This window comes from Dermacentor silvarum, chromosome 2, assembly GCF_013339745.2.
Source record: "Dermacentor silvarum isolate Dsil-2018 chromosome 2, BIME_Dsil_1.4, whole genome shotgun sequence".
NCBI lineage: Eukaryota > Metazoa > Arthropoda > Arachnida > Ixodida > Ixodidae > Dermacentor > Dermacentor silvarum.
In genome coordinates this window covers 60,611,654-60,630,844 of record NC_051155.1, presented here as the reverse complement: position 1 = coordinate 60,630,844, position 19,191 = coordinate 60,611,654, and the positions used below count along the sequence as shown (strand labels likewise).

The 19,191-nt window shown below is 48.4% G+C and overlaps 1 protein-coding gene across 1 annotated transcript in view; it reads right to left on the bottom strand.

Annotated features, from left to right (window-relative positions):
- LOC119441521 (mitochondrial intermediate peptidase) overlaps positions 1-19,191 on the bottom strand; it is a 495,739-nt gene that overhangs the window by 112,933 nt on the left and 363,615 nt on the right. The window lies entirely within an intron of this gene.

The following is a 19,191-nucleotide window of genomic DNA, read 5'->3' as shown; positions in this document are numbered from 1 at the left end:
GCGCCATGCAGCTGGTGTGCCTCTCCCCCCGTTAGGTTTGCACTCACCCTCGGCCGCCGCCTCTCCCCTCGCGCTGACAGCTCCCTCCTCGCCCGGTAACAGCCCCTCGTGTGCGTACTCTCCCCACCGCTCACCCCCTCTCCAACCGCCTGGCGTGTTTCGCTCCGCCGTCACGTGTTGTGTGTGTGGCGCCGGCGCGTCAGTCGTGCTCTCTCGCTGCCGTCTCCTTCGCTCGGCTCTGCAGTTTAGTCGCGCGCGCCCCCTCATAGCATCACCCCGTGCTTCGCACTTCCTCATACTTTCCTTCGGGGAAATGCGGGTTTTTTTTTTTCCTCCGTGTTCATTTCCATTAATGTATCATTTCTTTAATTCAATCAGTAAGTACACGTAATTTCCCCTATGTTGTTCTTGGTGTCAATGTTTGTTGACTTCTTATGATATATATATATATATATATATATATATATATATATATATATATATATAGTTAGAAGAATAGAAGCACGTAGGAAAAGTATAACAGGACTTTACTAACGTTTCAAGAGTGCGATTGCAAGCACACAGAACTCAATTTATGCATTTGCGCCGCAAGAGTGAAAAAAAAGACAATAAAAACATACTAAGTAAAAAAAAGAAATACGACAAACACGTCAATGGAAATTGGCATGCATTATTAAAAAATTAAAAAAATGTCACAGTTTCGCCCTAAGGGCGAAGCAATGAATGCGATAGCAACACAGCAATGCCATACGAAGTAAGGTGAGCGGATTTGGTAGCAATATGAATTGTAGTAAACATGAGCTGATTGAGTAAGCAGGTGTGCTGCGGCGTAAGTAGACCGACATGAAGAGAGACTCGATGACCACGAGGAGGCGCGTGTGAAACGGTGGTGTTGATGAGAAGCGCTTCCCGTGGGCAGCGCGTGCGAAGGGACACATCTGTAGCGCTGCACTGCCGACCCGGGCAGCATTGCATGTGTAGCGTGCGTTGGAAAATGTGGCCTGACTATTACTAACTGATTGAACAAGCGTGGTGTGAGCGCGCACAAACAAACATGAATAGATCGCACTGAATGACTGCAGACAACGACTGTCAAAACACCGGCAGCAAGCGCATATGCCGCAGCGGGCGAAGGTACGTGCGGTCTATCGCTTCAACGGAAACTGAGCGGCGAATGCACAGCGCATAAAGGTCAGAGCCGTGTGGAGATAAGAGACGGTGCGGGCGAGCCCCGCTCCCTTCGGCGCTGGCTTCCCGCTGCCTTGCTTGCGCGTGGGAGATTGAGTGCGTTCGCTTTCCGTGATAGCGCGCGTCCTCGCACGCTTCCGCTCGGGCATACGGCGCGCGGCGAAGATTTTATCTATACGGACCATCACGGCGACGGTGACGCAGACGGCAGAAATCCGGTTGAAGTGTCCATATAATTGCTATCGCAATAAAAAAATTCCGACACCGCACCTGCGCGTGCCGCCACCAGTATCTATCAGCCCATTTATCTCGATATGCGGTCCATTCTGGGTGACGAGGCCGGCGCGAAATGCAGCATGCCGCATCTCGACGCCGGCTGCAGCCGGGGCACGCCGACGAACGCGGATACGACGGCCACGCCTCGCGCCGGACTATTGACCCTTTTCGCGGAGCAGTTTGTTCTAGAAAAACGAGATGGCGCTTACGGCGGCGCGCCATACGTCTCCTCAGCCACCGCGCACGAATACGAAACCATTACCAATTCCACCTTGCTTCTTTGCGATGAGCTGTCGGAAATGCAACTGAGTTTTCGCTAACGCACTTTGCTCCAATCATGCTGGATTGAATCGTGTGAATTGAAGGCATGTGCAGTAGTTGGTTGCAAAAATAGTGACTGGCATGTTAAGGAATGTAATGAATATGTGGGGCCAAGTTCGCGGACCGCTGCTGCAACTGTCCGTACATGCATTCCGGCAGTTCGAGATGTACGGCTTTCCTCGATGATACGCAAATTTGCTCATCCGCCAGCGTTGTATTGCAAATCTTCAAAGGAAAGGCTTCAGCCCCGGTACCTCGCCAAGATTGAGTACCGCTCGTTAAACAATGTTAACGGGAGTGGCGCCGCTTCCTGTCATAGTAGGTTTCGCGCACAGTATCTACACACATCTACTGCCAACCGGCACAGAAACTTACGTCAACTCTTTCGCCAACGTGTCAAGAATAAGTGAATGGGCGCACACTTGAATATATGCGCACTATATACACACAATAAGTAACGGTACTGCACCGATAGCGTACGAATGGTCGAAGGTGAATTTTTCGTGACAGTCCACAAGAGTAAGCGAGTTACTAGCGATAATACGCATTTGCTGCAAGGTATTACAATGTGCAGAACAGCTACGTAATAAATAAATAAATAAATAAATAAATAAATAAATAAATAAATAAATAAATAAATAAATAAATAAACACTATCAACATCTCTAACGTTTCCACACGTCGCCATGTTCTTAAATATATTAACTAAGTGAACCCTTAAAACATGACTTTTCGAACGGCCCCTCAATATTCATATTCACGCCTTCAAGACCACCCAAAAGTTTGCGTGCCGATCTGCACTGTACTACAAGCCTATCGTCCCAAAGGCCGCCGTGGACAGGGATCACCTGGCGGCTTCCGTCATTATGAGGGACCCATACGCCTTTAGACTTTGCATTAGGAAATCTACATTTATAAATTGCTCTTACGTGTGCTTTATTTCTTTTTCATTTTCCACTCCTCCTGGGCACAAATGAAAAAAAAAATGTTTTGCATGCTTCAGCACACCCTCCTGGAAGTAAAGCATGCCGTAGTTTGTCTCAGAAGGGTTTCTAGTTTGTATACGCTGCAGACGAACCATGCTGTCTGAATCTTCGATTGAGCGCAAAAACCAACGTTAGGCAAAACAGACACGCGGTAAACAGGAATATTTTATAGACACAGACAAACAAAGGGGAGAGGGGGTGGCGGCGTGCTCTCTCCCGTCCTTTCTCTCACGCTGACTTTCGTAGTGAAACAAGATTTAAACTAACCTGGTTACCTACGAAAAAACGGCATCCAGGCTCACGGTGTGGCTGTTGATACATCGCGCAACTCCTGCCTCGCGCTCAACTGAACGAGTTCCATGACGTGACCCTGTGTACTCCTCCCCCTCCCCCCTTACCCCCCCCCCAAAAAAAAAGAAACAAGAAGAAAAAAAAAACAACGCGCGTTCGTCCCACGGAGGTTTAAAAACAATTTTTTTTAAAAGCCTCCTTGGTTCGTCCCCATCGCCACGCCTACGAACATATCTAACAAGAAAGAAAGAAAGAAAGATAAACTGGGTCGCCCGGCATTCACGCTCTCGTAGCGGCATTGACCGGACAAGAGCAAGAGGTGGGGGAAGGGGAGGGGGGGGGGGCATGTGGCGGAGGGGCGAGGTTGCCTCGAGCGCGCGTCATTTAAATTACAAATCCGGGCGGGCGTAATTGAATCAGCCTGATGAGGCACCGCCACTGGCCGGCGCTCGGGCGCGCTGACCAAAGTGATTGGGCAAACGGAGAGCGCCGCGCTATTTGTTGACAAACACGGGCCCAATTACCGGTAAAGCAATTAGTGTAAACGCCCTTTCCCTCCCCCTTGTCCTTCCTTTCCCTCCCCGCTCTTTACTGCGCGGATCATGCCGTCGGCTGTTCGACACGGAGAGCAACGCTCCGCGAAGCGCAATCGGCTACAGCGGATTGCGTGGACGATTGCGCCATCGTGATCTGCCCGTCGTCTAAGAACTTTACACTCTTTCTCTTTTAAAGACGATAGTCTCAGAAGTTTACTCTTTCTCTTTTTGTTCTGTTTTTTTCAGTCAGGTGGTCTCATTTAGAGTCTTCTTTCTACACACACACACACACACACACACACATATATATATATATATATATATATATATATATATATATATATATATATATAGACCTCGGACCTCGGAGGTATCCTGATACAGAGGATATGTCCATGAAGGTGTTACTGAAGATGCACTCATGTACACTCTTACCACATATCTCGCACATAAAAATGATTAATTAGTCTGAAGCTTTACCGGCCAAAACGACGTTCTGATTATGAGGCACGCTGCATAGTGTTTTTTTTTTTTTTTTTGCATTTCTCCTCCATCGAAACGCGGCCGCCGCGGACGGGATTTGATCCCGTGAGTTGGTGCTCTGCAGTATCATAGCCTCTCACGTACACTCTCACACATACAAGTTTTGATTGCCTTTGTATAGTCATTAATACACGTATATATTGCACCAGACTGGTGCAAAATTATGTATATCGTAGTTTAATATTGTGCAGAAGTAGATACTGGCGATTCATCGACTATAAAAAAATGTATAGAGTCGCATTCAGCATGTGAGATGAAACGCGGTTACCATGGCCAAATCGGTCCCAATTACTGCACGGCGGCGTCGACATACAAAAAATTGAAGAACTAACACCGTTGCAACTGTTCGTACGTATCAAACAATTTATTTTGAATTTCCATGCCAACACGTGCAGTCCTGGTGCCCCTTCGAAGTTCGACCACGGTTATAACTGGGTTGCAGCACATAATGAGCGCGACTGTACATTGCATACTTGCTATATGTAGCTCCAACCTTTGATTACGCTGTGTGTTACTCTCTCAGCGAGCTTTCTGGTGTGATGCAGAACACGCATACATGCGCTATGTCTACACCAAAAATGTGGCTTTGCCATGCCGAGTGTTTAAACTGTATTGGGTTGAAGAGTGCATAAACGAATTATACTGTTTTGCTTCATACTCTTTTGATGCGATAGCCTCATATTGTGTGCAACGTGTGCGGTGACGTGAATCATGTTTTACGCTGCGGCACGCGCTAGCATAGAGAGAGAGAGAGAGAGAAATAACTTGAAGAGAGAGAGAGAGCAAGGAGAGGAAAGGCAGGGAGGTCAACCAGAAGAGCATCCGGTTTGCTACCCTGCACTAGGGGTAAGGGAAAGGGGAGATAGAAAGAGAAAAATAGGGAGAGAATGAGCACTGAGTACACGTGGGACGATGTACAGGGACACTATAGGCGGTCTCTTAAACCGGTGCACTTCAAATACAGTAGTAATGCACGCAACGCTTTTTGTGCCAGTGACGGGTGCAGCCACGGTCCGAGTATATTTGACTCAGAGGACTGGTCTCGAGTCCAGTCGGTTTAAAGTTGTCCTGAGAGAGAGGCGTTGTACGTCGTAGCGAGGACAGGTACACAATAGGTGCTCGATGGTTTCCTCGCACATACAGGAGTCGCACATCGGGCTCTCGGCCATTCCCATACGATGTGAGTAAGCGTTCGTGAACGCCACTCCCAGCCACAAGCGGCACAGCAAGGTTGCTTCGCCGCGGGAAAGGCTAGATGGCAGTTGTAGCCGTAGCAAGGGGTCCAACTTATATAATCGGCAATTGAAGGCACTTGAACTCCATAAAGCTTGTGACGTTTTGCGTGCAAGCAGACGAAGTTCCCTGGCAGTGTCCGTCCTCGTCAAAGGTATTGTACGCGTCTGGGTGTCTTCGTGGGCAGATCGGGCAGCCCTGTTAGCAATGTCGTTGCCGATGATGCCACAGTGAGCAGGAATCCACTGGAAGACTATAATGTGCCCTGTTTCCAGAGCATGGGGATGTACTTCCCTGATGTCGGATATCATCTGCTCGTAAGTTCTGTGATGTAAGGCTGACTAGATACTGTGAAGGGCTGCCTTAGAGTCACAGAATATGACCCATTTCTGTGCCGGCTCTTCGGTGACGTAGGGCACAGCTGCATGGAGGGCTGCAAGTTCTGCCGACGTAGATGTAGTCATATGTGATAATTTGAATTTAACTGCAACTTGCTTGGCTGGAACGACGAATGCGGCAGTTGAGCTGGTAGGTGAGGCCGAGCCGTCGGTATATGTATCTATGTAGTCATGATATGTCTGGTGGATTAATAGGAGCGTCAGTTGCTTCAGAGTCAGCGATGGATGATTGGCCTTCTTGGTGATTCCGGGAATAGAAAAATTCACTTGAGGCTGTCGCAGGCACCACAGGGGAGATGAAGGCTTCGACGCCGGTGTAAACGATGACGGTATACACTCTTGATGGGCGCTAATCACTTTTGAAAAGTTCGCTTGAGGTCTCTCCGCTGGCAGGGAAGCTAATTGATGGTCGGGGATCCTTGACAGATGACGAATGTGCGCCCTGAGGGAGTCGGCAGCTACGTGTGTCTGAATCGTATGGTCTCTCGCGATGGCTATTGTTGCTGTTGTTGAGGTGCACCGAGGCAGCCCTAAACACCTGCCTAGGGCTTTACCTTGTATGCTTTCAAGAGCGCGAATGTTCGTCTTGCATGTATTTGACAAAACTGGCAGACTGTAACGAAGGAGTCCCAGGAGCAGTACCCTGTACAGCTGCAGCATAGAATGGACTGGTGCACCCCAGTTTTTCCCGCAGAGAAATTTAAATACCTGTGCAATAGCAAATAACTTCTTGTTCAGGTAGACGCAGTGAGGGGTCCACGAGAGGTTATGGTCGATGATGACACCCAGAAAGCAATGCGTCTTAACATAGGACACAGCTTGAGCATTGATTGAAACTGGATACAGTGACATTTGTTTGCGCGTAAAGCCAACCAATGCGCATTTTTCTGTAGACACACTGAGGCCTTGTTCTCGTAGATAAGACGCCGTCATGGTTGCCGCCCGCTGAAGCCTGGCCCGCACCTGAGGCCGAGTCACGGCAGAGGCCCAGATGCAAATGCCGTCGGCGTATATAGAGACATGAACTGTCCGCGGTAAACACTCCACAAGTCCTACCGTGACGAGGTTGAACAATATAGGGCTCAGCACTCCACCCTGCGGCACACCACGGCAGATGTTACGTTTCTAAGTTCGGCCGTCTTGAGTCTGTAAGAAAAAGCACCTCTCGGTCAAATAGTCCCGAATCCATTGATACATCCGGCCACCAACGCCCACAGCCTCAAGTGAGTTCAGTATGGCTTCATGGGCGACGTTGTCGTATGCTCCTTTGAGATCGAGAAAAAGTGCAACTGGTAGGCGCTTGAGGATTTTCTGTTCTTGGACCCAGGTAACGATCGAGGTCAATAACATTGTCAATGGATGAGCGACCTCCATGAAAGCCAGCCATGGCATCCGGATAGATGTTGAATCGCTCGAGGTACCATTCCAAGCGAGCAAGAATCATTCTTTCCATCACTTTGCCGACGCAGCTCGAAAGCGCAATCGGACGATATGATGATAAATCAAGCGGAGACTTTCCAGGTTTCAGAATGGGGATCAAACGGCTCGATTTCCATTGTTTAGGAACAACGCCGTTTCGCCAAGACTCATTGTAGTAGTTGAGCAGCTCACTACGTGCGTCATGTCTAAGGTGGCATAGGGCAGCGTACGTGATGCCATATGGTCCTGCTGACGAAGAACGCCTGCACGTCGCTAACGCAGCGTCGAGCTCTTCATGTGAAAATAGCACGTTCACTTCTGGTACACGTGCCTCAGGGACGCCATTCAGTGCCGCGTCAGTAGGGATGATCACGGATCCAGAAACCCGCACACAGAACTCTTCAGCCACTTCAAACTGCGAGCGGTGTTGGTAGAGGGCCAGAGCAGCAAAGGGCTTCCTTTGATGCGGGCATGAGCGAAGACCCCTAACCGTTCTCCATATGTGCGAGAGCGATCTTCGGGGATCAAGCGTCTGACAGAAAGATTTCCATCGCTTGTCTTCCAATTTATTTATCCATACGACGCTGAACTTTCTTTTGTATGCGTCGTGAAGCCCTGAGGTCTAGAACCGATTTCGTGCGCCGATACCTTCTTTCCGCCTGTCGGCGTTCCACACGCAGCCTCTCCAGTTCTGTGTCGAAGTGTGTTCGCCTTGCTGACCTTGTGAGCGAGCACATGAATGCTTTCATTGAGTCCGCGATTTCGTCTTCTATATTGTGTGAAAGGCCTTCCCGACATGCGTCATCCATATGCTCCTTAAACCTTGACCACTCAACTGCACGCAAGACTGTAGAGGAGCATTGCCCAACTCCACTAATCTTGATGTATATTGGAATATGGTCGCTTCCATGTGTCTCTATGTCAGTAAACCATTGGACGCTCGAGGCGAAGCGTCGTGACACCAAAGTCAAGTCTAAGCAGCTACTATAGGTCGTGCCTCGCAGAAATGCAGGGCTTCCATCATTCACACAGCACATATCATGGTCGGCAGCAAAGGAGGCAAGACTCCTGCCCCTGGAATCAATTTTAGTTCTTCCCCATAGCTGGTGATGCGCGTTAAAGTCACATGTGATAACCCAGAGGCCATTGGTCATTTGCAATATTTTCTTGAGCCTTTTGCCATCAAAGTGACCCGCTGGGAATAAGTAGGCTCCAATAAGTGTAAATGACACATTCTTCTTTTTTACATGCAGGCAGACATATTGGTTGTCGTCATGTGGCTCTACCGCGTGAGCGACATACGTAAGATCCGTGCGGATGTAGACGATTACTTTGTTGCATGCTCCGCATGTGGACGAGGCGAAAGGTTCGTAACCAGACAATCTTAGTGGAGTCGATGTATTTGGTTCGCATATGACCAGTATGGGGAAGCGATTTGTAAAAACGAATTGGCGAAAGTCTGCTATGCTCTCGATGAGTTGAATGATCTCTCACCATTTCTTTCAAGATGGTCATTTCCTTTTTAATATGTGGGCAATTCTTCGATGAAGCTTCATGTGACCCGCTGCAGTTCGAACACTTCATTACAGTGGCGCCACATTTATCTGCATCGTGGGGCTCCGCACAGCGGGGGCATGTTGCCTGGTTTTCACAGACACTGCTCACGTGCCCCAGTTTCATGCATTTGCGGCATTGAAGAGGCTTCGGTATGAAAGGCCGCACAGCATGTCTGAAGTGTCCCACCTTAACATGCGAGGGTAGATGGTTAGCCTTGAATGCAACCTTCACGCAGCGTGAACTGCCTATCCGAATAACATCAACAATGACCTCGTCATTAGCTGGCTTGACAAGAATTGGCAAGTCCTGGTTAAGGATAGCTACGTCGACGTCGTAGATAACGCCAACGACTATATCAGATCCCAGAGGGATGTAGGAGCGCACCTGAATGCCCTCAAGGTCGGTTACGCTGCGTAGAGTGGTCAAAGCACCCGCGTGTTGGACATCGACCGCTAGTAGATTTTTGCGGCTGTTCACTCGAATGTTCGATATTTCATTGGGCACCAAGGCTTCCAGTAACATCGATGCAGATTGTCTGTTAGGCAGCTTCATGTTAGCGGTGGGAAGCACGGGCACAAATATGATGGTATTGGCGTCCGGCCTTTGCGTCTGTCTTACTGTTTCCGTACTTGACGATGAAGACGTCCTAGTGTTCCTTCTCTTCGCTTTGCGGCTCTGCACAAGTTGGAAGTCGTCATCGGAAGGGTCGTCACTGCTGAGAGAGTAGACTTGGGCGTCCTCGCTGTCGCTGTCGCTCTGTTGACCGACCCGCTCCCTGGAAGCGGCCGCCGCTGACGCCGCCGTCGCCGGCCGACGTGCAGGGTCGTCCACGTCCATCACGACCGAGCAAGGAGCGAAGACCAGCGGATGCACTTAGATTTGCACGGAAATAAACCGGAGCTAGAAAGAACAGCACTGTGTCAAAGGACACTTCACCGTCTTCGAGAGGGAGGAATGATAAGAGAAAAGCAGGGCAGAAATAACTTGAATCTGCTTTAAATTCTCGGTTACCTTAGTAATCGAAGCTTAGTAACTCTCGGTAAGCTAAGTAATCGAAGGTCAAACTATATATAGTGCATGTAACTCAGTTGAGCTACATGTACTATACTTAGTTTGACCTTCGATTGGATCAGCGGTGGTATAGTGCCTCTAGCGCTTTCGGGACACTGGCTTCGACCAGACACTGTATATACTTACCTGCTGCGGCGTGTGCAAGTTTCCAGCGTGGGGGCGTGCGAATAGCAATTTTTGAGACATAATCGAATACGAGTCGAACAGTGCCCGAAGCGAATCTAATCAAACAGTGAACTTTTAAAATAGTCTTCGCATGCTCAACAGATGTACGTGTTCGCCATTAATATAAATCAGTGTTCACATTAGTATTACTAACCTATGTTAGAAAGTTTCTGTCATTACATTGCAGGATATGAAGCCTTGCTTAATAAACGCACGAATACAGCATTAGGAACAGACATGTAGTTTGGTCGCACACCCGTGTGACTTTCGAGGCGTGCGAATGATTGCGGCTTAACCGACAAAAGTCCGGCTCCCTGAGGTAGGTATACGTAGCCTTCTCCACAACGTATAACCTATCATGCTTTATGCCTATACAATGGCCGTGGGGATAAAATTTATCGCACTTTTGCTTCAATTTTATGCTTGACTGAGCAGAGTTTACAATTCAGAAGTATACGAAAACTATTCGAAAAATATCCGTATTCACGAATGGTGATTTCTCGATTCCCAGACCGAATCGATTTTAAGACAATGTTCGATTCGTTTCTCGGAAGTTTCTAACTTGTGCACACCCCATGGTATACAACTGTGCCATTAACGAGAAACTTGTTGCATTACCCGCGTTATCTGGAGTAGCATGCCTCCAGCAGTTTGTGAACAATGCAAAAAACGTTTCTTCACATCCCTCTCTTCATTGGCTCTGCCGTCGGCGCATCGGCCCTTCCGATCCGACTCTCGACGCCGAAGGGTTTCCCATCTAGGTTTTCCATCACATTCCTCTCTCTCTCTGTGTGTGTGTCTTAAGTCCAGTTGTTTGATTAGCTGTATTGGGATTTCATCTCGTCCAGCGCCGTCCCTCGACAGAAATGGCCACCGCCCTTCAATGACAATTTATGGCAATTCTAGGGAAGCGCAGTCACTTCCTCAGTCGAGAGGGGACACAGGACTCAACTCTACGGAGTGAAGGAATAGCGTAGAGTCTAGACTAGTTCGAGAATACGGAGCTGAGACTACTCTAACTACTAAGGCTGAGACTTGAAATTTGTCTTCTTTCACCAGTTAACCTGGCCGGCATGAAATGATATGGATGGCGATCTTAGCGTGCATTGACTATAGACCCGCTGCTTATTTCTTTAAACATCGACAACGCAAAAATAGGCTTCCTTATTGGTGGATGGGCAGAATCGTTTACAATCATTTCATTTCGCTGCTGCATGCCTTCATGTTTTCTCGCAGTCATATAATTTTAGAGTGCAACTCTTAGGCGTCCGTTCCTGCGTTGAGCGTCGGCGTCGGCGTAATCGAGCGAACGAGCACAGCGAAGGATGAAATAGAAAACGCGGAGCGCAGCGTGGATTGAAAGACAGCCATAGGGAAGAGAGAGCTTGGAGGAAAACGGAGGAGGGGGTATGGCGAAAGCGTGAGAAGTAAAGCGTAGTGCAACGCAAGACGTGTTCTGCGGTGACGATCGCTACGAGATGGCGCCAGAGTAGCGCGCGTTGTCTGCTTACAGATGACGCCATCAATAAGGCATGCGGCGAGCGCGTCCACCGATACCATACAAAGCGCTGCATGAGTGGAGGTCTGTCTGCGGCGACGGCTGTGAATCGCGCCCACGCTTCACCCACCCGCTGCCTCTCGCGATCTGCCGATTAGCGAGGCATTCGCGCCACACTTCGCCCCGTTTGCAACGTGCCACACGAGACGGATTGTCCGCGCCAATGAATATATCGCGAATTGAAAACAAGTACAGAGCTGCGCTCAAATTTCGCATTAGGGAGTATCGTAATCGGCGGTGAATTTTTTAGCGTTCTTGTAAAGTTTGTTCGCGAGTAGGGAAGCAGCTATAGCATAGTTTCTGCAGGCATGTTCTAAGCTGAAACGTACACTGCACCAACTTACATGCATTAGAATGCAAGAGTTATGCTGTCACATATCGGCAGTGTTTGGCACAAAGAGACTTGCCATGTGTAGCTCGAGATTGTCAGAGCCGTGACGTAGTGGGTGAGGCGCCGTCCTCCAAACCCAGAGAATCGAGTTCGTCATGATATTCATTTTTTTTCATTCTTTTTTTTGTGTCCATGTTTTTTATACATAAATTGTGCACAGCAGATGACCTGCCACGAGGTGATCAGCCTCGAGTGCGTCTGTCAAGGACATCTGAAGTGCAGCGATCGATAATCAACGTGGAAACGTTGCAACAGGAAAGGAAAACAATATCTCGTAATCAACCTGCAGTCATTACTTGGCGTTTTCCACAAATAAAGCACCGCGTTCAAGGAAAAGTTCCGGCTCTTAATTCACAAAGCTTTTCATTAGTATGGTCGTTTGTTGTTGACCAGCCGCTTTGGTAACATGATACGCCGGTCGTCAGAATTGGCTGTAATTTCCTCTTACGAACAAATCTAGCGTAAGAACGTAATACGTTCCACGAATACGAACCGTGGGCCTCTCTATTCGCAAGTAGATTGCTCCTGTCCAACACAACTCAGCCTAATGCATCATCGTTCGTACAACGCCCTTCCGTCGCGACCTCGCCACCCTGTGCGACCAGCGCGTGTGAGCTCAGTGACGGGACAGCCGTTTAGGATCGAGCGAACAAGCGACCGACTGCGAGGCGTGGAGACGGTGATGCCGCGGCAGCGGCGACCGAACTACATCAAAGGGCGGCAGTAGAGCCGCGCTGCCCTGAGGGAGGATCGCTCGCCGTCGTCAGAGCCTCGGCGTCATTTGCAGCAGGCAAGGGCAGCAGCGGAGCGCACCTCTTTAAGACCTCGCCGGCTGTGTTTGCTCTTGGCCCGGTCTTCTCCACCTACGGGGCTCGCCAGAGCGCGCCCGCCGGGCTCGGTGTTTGTCTTCCAATCAGCTTCCTCTTGTTTCACTCCGGGCAATGTATAGCCCCCCCCCCCCCCCCCCTCCTCCCCTTCCCACTCCCAAGCTTTTGGCTCATACTTGCTGCTGTTCTGCACGTGTCGGAACATGCTTGTCCGTTCCAAGTACGGCGCAACGGGACAAAAAAAATATCTTCGAAGAAAAGCAAGCATGCAACTCTATAAAAGGGGCGGCGCGAAGGCGCCAAGTAAGAAAGAGAAATGGGGGGGGGGGGGGGGCGGAGTAAGGAGGCAGATGCGGGGGATACAAAGTTATTCGGTTGCTCCGTCCCTCATCCTCATCGTACGTGAGCCATACTGTAATTCGCCGGTGTTCCTTGCTCTGCGGCCCGCGTGGCGGAGCCCGTAATTGTCAGAGCACACACACGCGCCCTCGCACGCGCGGTGGAGTCACTTCTGCTGGCCCAAACAGGGCCTGCGGCCGCGGCCGTCCGGCGCGTAATGAACCGGTCGCTCTCGCTCGCCCCGGACTGGTGGCGGAAAGTGAAGGATCCCGGGTTGCAGTGTGTTTTGGCGTGCTTGTGGGCGTAAATGCGGACAACTTCGCTGCCGAACGCCGAGGGCGTTTGAGCCAGTATGTATGTAGTATGTATGTATGTAGTATGTATGTATGTATGTATTATGTATGGTATGTATGTATGTATGTATGTAGTATGTAGTATGTATATGTATGTAGTATGTATGTATGTATGTATGTATGTATGTATGTAGTATGTATATGTATGTATGTATGTATGTGTATGTATGTATGTATGTATGTATGTATGTATGTAGTGTATGTATGTATGTATGTATGTATGTATGTATGTATGTATGTATGTATGTATGTATGTATGTATGTATGTATGTATGTATGTATGTTGTATGTAGTATGTATGTATGTAGTGGTTAATTCACTGAGGAAGAAAAGGCGTCCGTGCGTATCCCATTCTTAGTAACCCACTGAAGCTCTTGCAATGCGATACTTTCACAGTCCAAAGAAATCCTCGACACTCCCTCGCAAAATAGCGGGGATGGAACAGGTATGCATTTAGGAGATCGACATTTCATACTTGTCAGTGGAGGTTTTTTATTTTCGTCCCCTTTTATTTTTCCTCCCATTGTAGTTGGCCAAGTCGCGCTGGTGATCCTTCCTTGATTCAGATGCTGTATTTATTAAAATGCTTAATAGGGAGAGCTCGCATCCGTTGAAGAAAAATCTGTGATAACACAAACGGCAAAAACATACCGGGCCAAATATGCGCCGCAGTATGAGGCGTTTGTGTGCTGCAACAAAAGCTTGGAAACGACTCAGCACATCCTAATGTAATGCGAATATGCATATATTCACCCAGCGAGACCCGTAGAAAACGTCCAACTTCCAGAGGCGTTGGGATTTAAAGAAGATGCAAGGGTCAACTAGTGAACAGTCGAGATAATTAAGAGACGTTTAGAGCATTGATGGAAAAAAGGCAAATACGAAATTAATTGAACGGGAGTCGTTGCAAGCATAGGTAACGGTGCAATATAGAGAATGAGGTTTTAATGACGAAATTAAAGATTGAGATCAGATAGGCAAAATGTTAGATGGCGATAAATGTAGTAAAACCTGATTAGATCAGGCAGGTCACGGGACTATTTGTCGCCGCCCTGTTTCGACGCGAATGCCAATGATCACCATAATCACGAGTGAGTTAAAAGGCGCCGACTGCGCCTTTTATCTCACTCGTCAGAAAAAGAAGCATCAATTAGTGAATGTGACACTTTCAATAGTCACGAGTTTTGCATCCGAGTCGACTCTTAGTGAAACAGTGGCAAGTGTGCAGATGGATCAAGAATCGAGTGGTACAGTAAATGATCTGACTGTAAATCCTTTTTTCAGTTGTTATTGTGTAACAACTTTGTTGTCATTCCGCTGTAATTCCGTTGTCACGGAATTACAGCGCCCGCCATTAAGGCAGAAAAAAATAACAAATTCAGATATATTTCTTCCGCCATATCGTGCACCGTGCGTGGATTTCTAGCGATGTGGCCGTGCACCGCATGTCGGGCCAGCAGCTCGTCGAAAAAAGAAAAAAGATGTCACAGTTTCGCCCAAACGGCAAAGCATCGATTGCGATAGCAAATTCATGGACAGCTATACGAAGTAAGGATAGTGGTATTACCGCCTGTGTGAACTCAAACATTCGCTTACTGACTAAATTAATAAGCACGGTGTCACGCGCGCACAGGCAAACAAACACATTTCACTCGACGAACGCGGACTTTCCCTTTCAAAACGCTGGCATAGAGAAAGAAATTCAACAAGAGGGGACACTCCCATAGGGCCCAGCGGCCGAATTGACTGCAGCGTGCCAAGCGGTCGGCGTCAATCACTTCCGGTTTCGGTTTTGGGCGCGCGTATTTTGAACGCAAGCTAGCACGCCGGCTGCGCCCCCCCCCCCCCCCCCCCTCTTTTTTATTTTTTTGCTCTTCGTGCAGAATCGGTTTATTATTTAGTAAAAATGATTGCGAACGATCTCGTAAAGTCCCATCGAATCTGTGTCACGTGCAATTTCACAAAGTAGACGCAAGACCTTTTGTGCAATGAGGAAATATTTATTTTGCTCTATATAAGCTCGTTCCGCGCTTTTTGTGCGTTCGTCCAACGTTGTGACCCAGCAGGTAAGGCAGTAGTTCCTGTATGAAGCTCCACCGGACGGCACCAGCTGAAAAAAAGTAAATCACAAGCATGTTACATTTACAAGCACGTAACAGCATGTTACAAGCATGTGTCATTTTGGTATTTAGACATAGGGGAATACTGCGTGTAGAGGCGAAACGTGCGAAAGCGGTGAATTGGCGGCATTACAAACAAAAGCAATTCGCTTTTCCATACATGGCGAAGAAAATACCCGACTTATCCCAAACAGTACCATAAAATATGACAACATCTGATTTTCAAGCAGTCCCCCGTTTCCGGGCATTATTTCCTGCACTTTAGCAGCACAAACACACGGGCGACTTAGCGTTTCCAAAACTTGGCCTCGGGCGACGCGACGGACGCAACAGAGGCTCCCAGCCGGACCATGCTAGACGTTCGCAGAATGCCTTCTACTCGCACTCAAGACAAATGCGTGGGCGCAAAGCCTGTTTCCAGTCGTTTAGAAGACGGAATTTTCGAATTACAAGTTTGATATGTTCCTCGGCGTTATCTTTCGCGCGTTCTGCCGGCGCCAGCAGCACACCCCATGTTATCACTCATGGCAATCGCCCATCGCGTTTTCAACAGGCGTGAGTACCGAAAGAAGGTATATGTTGTTGCGGAGCCACAAGAAAAACGTCACAGACTTGTCCCTCTAAGATTCATTACACGCCAAACTAACTTTATCACTACGGCCGAGCTGCTTATCGCTAACTGCGTCACAGCGCGCTGTGCGGTCAGCGTGCCTCAAAAGTATCCCAGAAAGTACCGATATTACTTTTCAGTAATGTCTGGCGTCAGAGAAAGCGGCACAAACTTCTCCTAGCAAGATGCACTAGACTACGCACCACGGCCGAGTTAGTTCTCGCTAACTGCGACATGGCGCCCTGTGCGGCCAGTGTGGCTCAAAACCGAAATAAGTTACCATAATCCCCTAGGAAGCGTCGGAAACATGTCTCAGCACGATTCATTAACTCAAATTAACTGCGCCAGGATGGCCGATTTGTTTTTCGCTAACTGCGTCTTCAGTCTCGGTCCCGTGCCGTAAGCCTAATTGCGTCGTTGACTGTGAAACAAGATTTCTCACCTTGCCCGTAGTCCAACAGCGCAGTGGTGTCTTGTCCCAGTGCAGAAGGAACGCAAGAATATGCCGAGAGCCCAATAAACCAGGTTACATTTAAAAAAAAGAGAGAGAGAGAGAGAGACAGACGGGTCGCCGCGCGCGCGGCTGCACTCGCTGGCTTCGGGGGAGTGTCTGGTGGATGACGCATGTATCTGGCGCGTCATTGACCTGTGGCTAGGTAAGGCAAGGAAAATAAGTCGCTAAGCTTAAGTTCATTTATGCGCAAAACGTTTTAGTTTTCGCGGCAAAGAATTTAAAAAAATAAATCAATGCCTGTCAACTTAAGTTCACTTTCTTTTTTTTTTCGATGCTCGCGGCAGCTAACGTTCGGTGTCAAAAGTATAGCGTGACGTATGGTGACGTGTTTCCTGTTGCCAGTTTTTGCCGAGTGTCCCCTCTTGTTGAATTTCTTTCTCTATGACGCTGGCGTGAGGAATCTCGGCAGCAGCAGCGAGCGAATTGACTTTCGTGCCTCTCGCTTGAACGCGCGAACTAAGCGGCGAGAACCCAGCGCACGCGAAGCTATCAGGCCCCTCGGCGCACCTAGACTCGGTACTAATCGCAGATCACTTTCAAGACAGGGCCCGCGCTCAGCCGCGCCATACGCAGCCGCCGCCGGAGTAGAACCCTCCCCCCCGGGGCCTTGATCACGCTGGAAGACGGAGCGCTTCCTCCCCGCCTTCCTCCTCGCGCGCGCGAGATCAAGCCGCCATTCTCGGCTCACCCTCGCACGCTTTCACTCGCACCTACAGCATACCGCATGCGACCACGGTGTTATCGCACTTGTATTTTATGCGAAACGTCACAGATATGCTAACGGAGGAAATGTGCCTGAAGTGTCCATATAATTGCTGTCGCAATCAAAGACAAAAAAAAAAATCCTCACAACCATCGGCCGGTGTCATGTGAACACACAACGTCGTGGAGCCAACAGCGAAGAAAACGAAAAAAAAAAGTGCTTGAAGCGCGTTTTTAAAAATTATTGAAACATTTAATGGGAGGCTAAAGGGAGATAAAGAATTTGAACAGTACGATTAGATTACCTTTCTACAGGGTCACAAGAGCCACTTTTACTGTGAGCGGAAACTCAGTAAGCCAGAAATAGGGATGGTTGATTAATATTTGTATTCGATTAACAATTAATTGTTCATCACTTTAGCCTTTAATCGATTAATCGCTTTCGATGCAGTTTTTCATCGATTAATTGATTAATCAAAATTTTTGCCGGGCACTTTGAAAAGGTTAAAACACAGTTATCTACTTTTCTAGGGCCCTATATTAATGTTTGGGAGGTTGAACCAACTAGTTAGAAATGCAAGTGTATGAAGTTTAATCTTTAATTTGTTGAAGACTAAATAGAGTTGGCGCTTGTGGCCTTTGAATGTATAAACATTATTCGTTATAAAATGGAACTTAGAGCAGCATTAAACATGATAAATGGCCCTATCTAATCCCTGTACAATACAGTTAAACAAGAAATAAAGAAATGGCAGAAGTCAAAGGTGAAGTCCAACTAAAATATGCAAGTAAGTGCAATATGCACAGGAAAAAAGAAAATTACTGGAGTGAGGCGGAAGTCAACACACCTGACGCTGAATATCAAAGGGCATTCAATTATCCGTGCAAATCATGCTCGATTCCTGGGCGTCACCATAGACAACAAGCAACTGTGGCGACGCGTCGTTGAAAATTTTGTGGCTGCATGAGCACAAAGAGTCGACGCACTTCGTCGCTTGGCAGGTGTACGTTAGGGAAACAATCCAATGTCCATGCTTGCACTCAACGCTGCACTTTTAACAGGCCGCATTCTCTATCAGTTCCCACGCATATCTCCATCACCGAGTCAATTCGAGCGCTTAGAGGCAGTATATAGAAAGGGACTTCGCTTGGCGATGGGAGTTCCTCGGGCAGCTTCAAACAAGGTTAACTATATAGGGACCAAGGTTAGGTCCACTTTAACAATGCGTGAGTCGGCGAGCGAAAGAAAAAGGAACCGTTCAGGCCGAAGGTAGGAGCAGAAGAGACTATGTATTTTATTCTTCTTCTCTTTTTTTAACCTCGCAGTACGAGGAACGAGCACATGTGCATGCCCATGCACCTGAGCGTGCCATAAATAAAAGGCGGCTGATGAAGATGACAATGGCCGCTTGACTTACAAATGAAGCAGTCTCTCCCATTGCGCCTTTTGGTATCTCGTGCCTTGTTCACGCAGCTATTAAGCGTATCCGGCGGTTAATAACAATTCGCTCCCATTCCCATGCGGTGGTGAACACCTTCCGATTTTAGGACTGGAATGGCCTGAACGGAGTAGTCTCGACCCGCCATGGTCTTTTTCGGACTTCACCTGCAGCTTCAGTGTACCCTGGCTACCGGCGAAACGCACCATTGCAACTGCCGAAGCTAAGCTCCTTGTACTGCACCACTTGAGCACAGCGTATGAAAGCCACTTACAAGCGTACACAGACGGGTCGGTGTGTGCCCAAACAGATGGCCGCGCAGCGGCATTCTGCATACCCTCCCTTGATGTATCC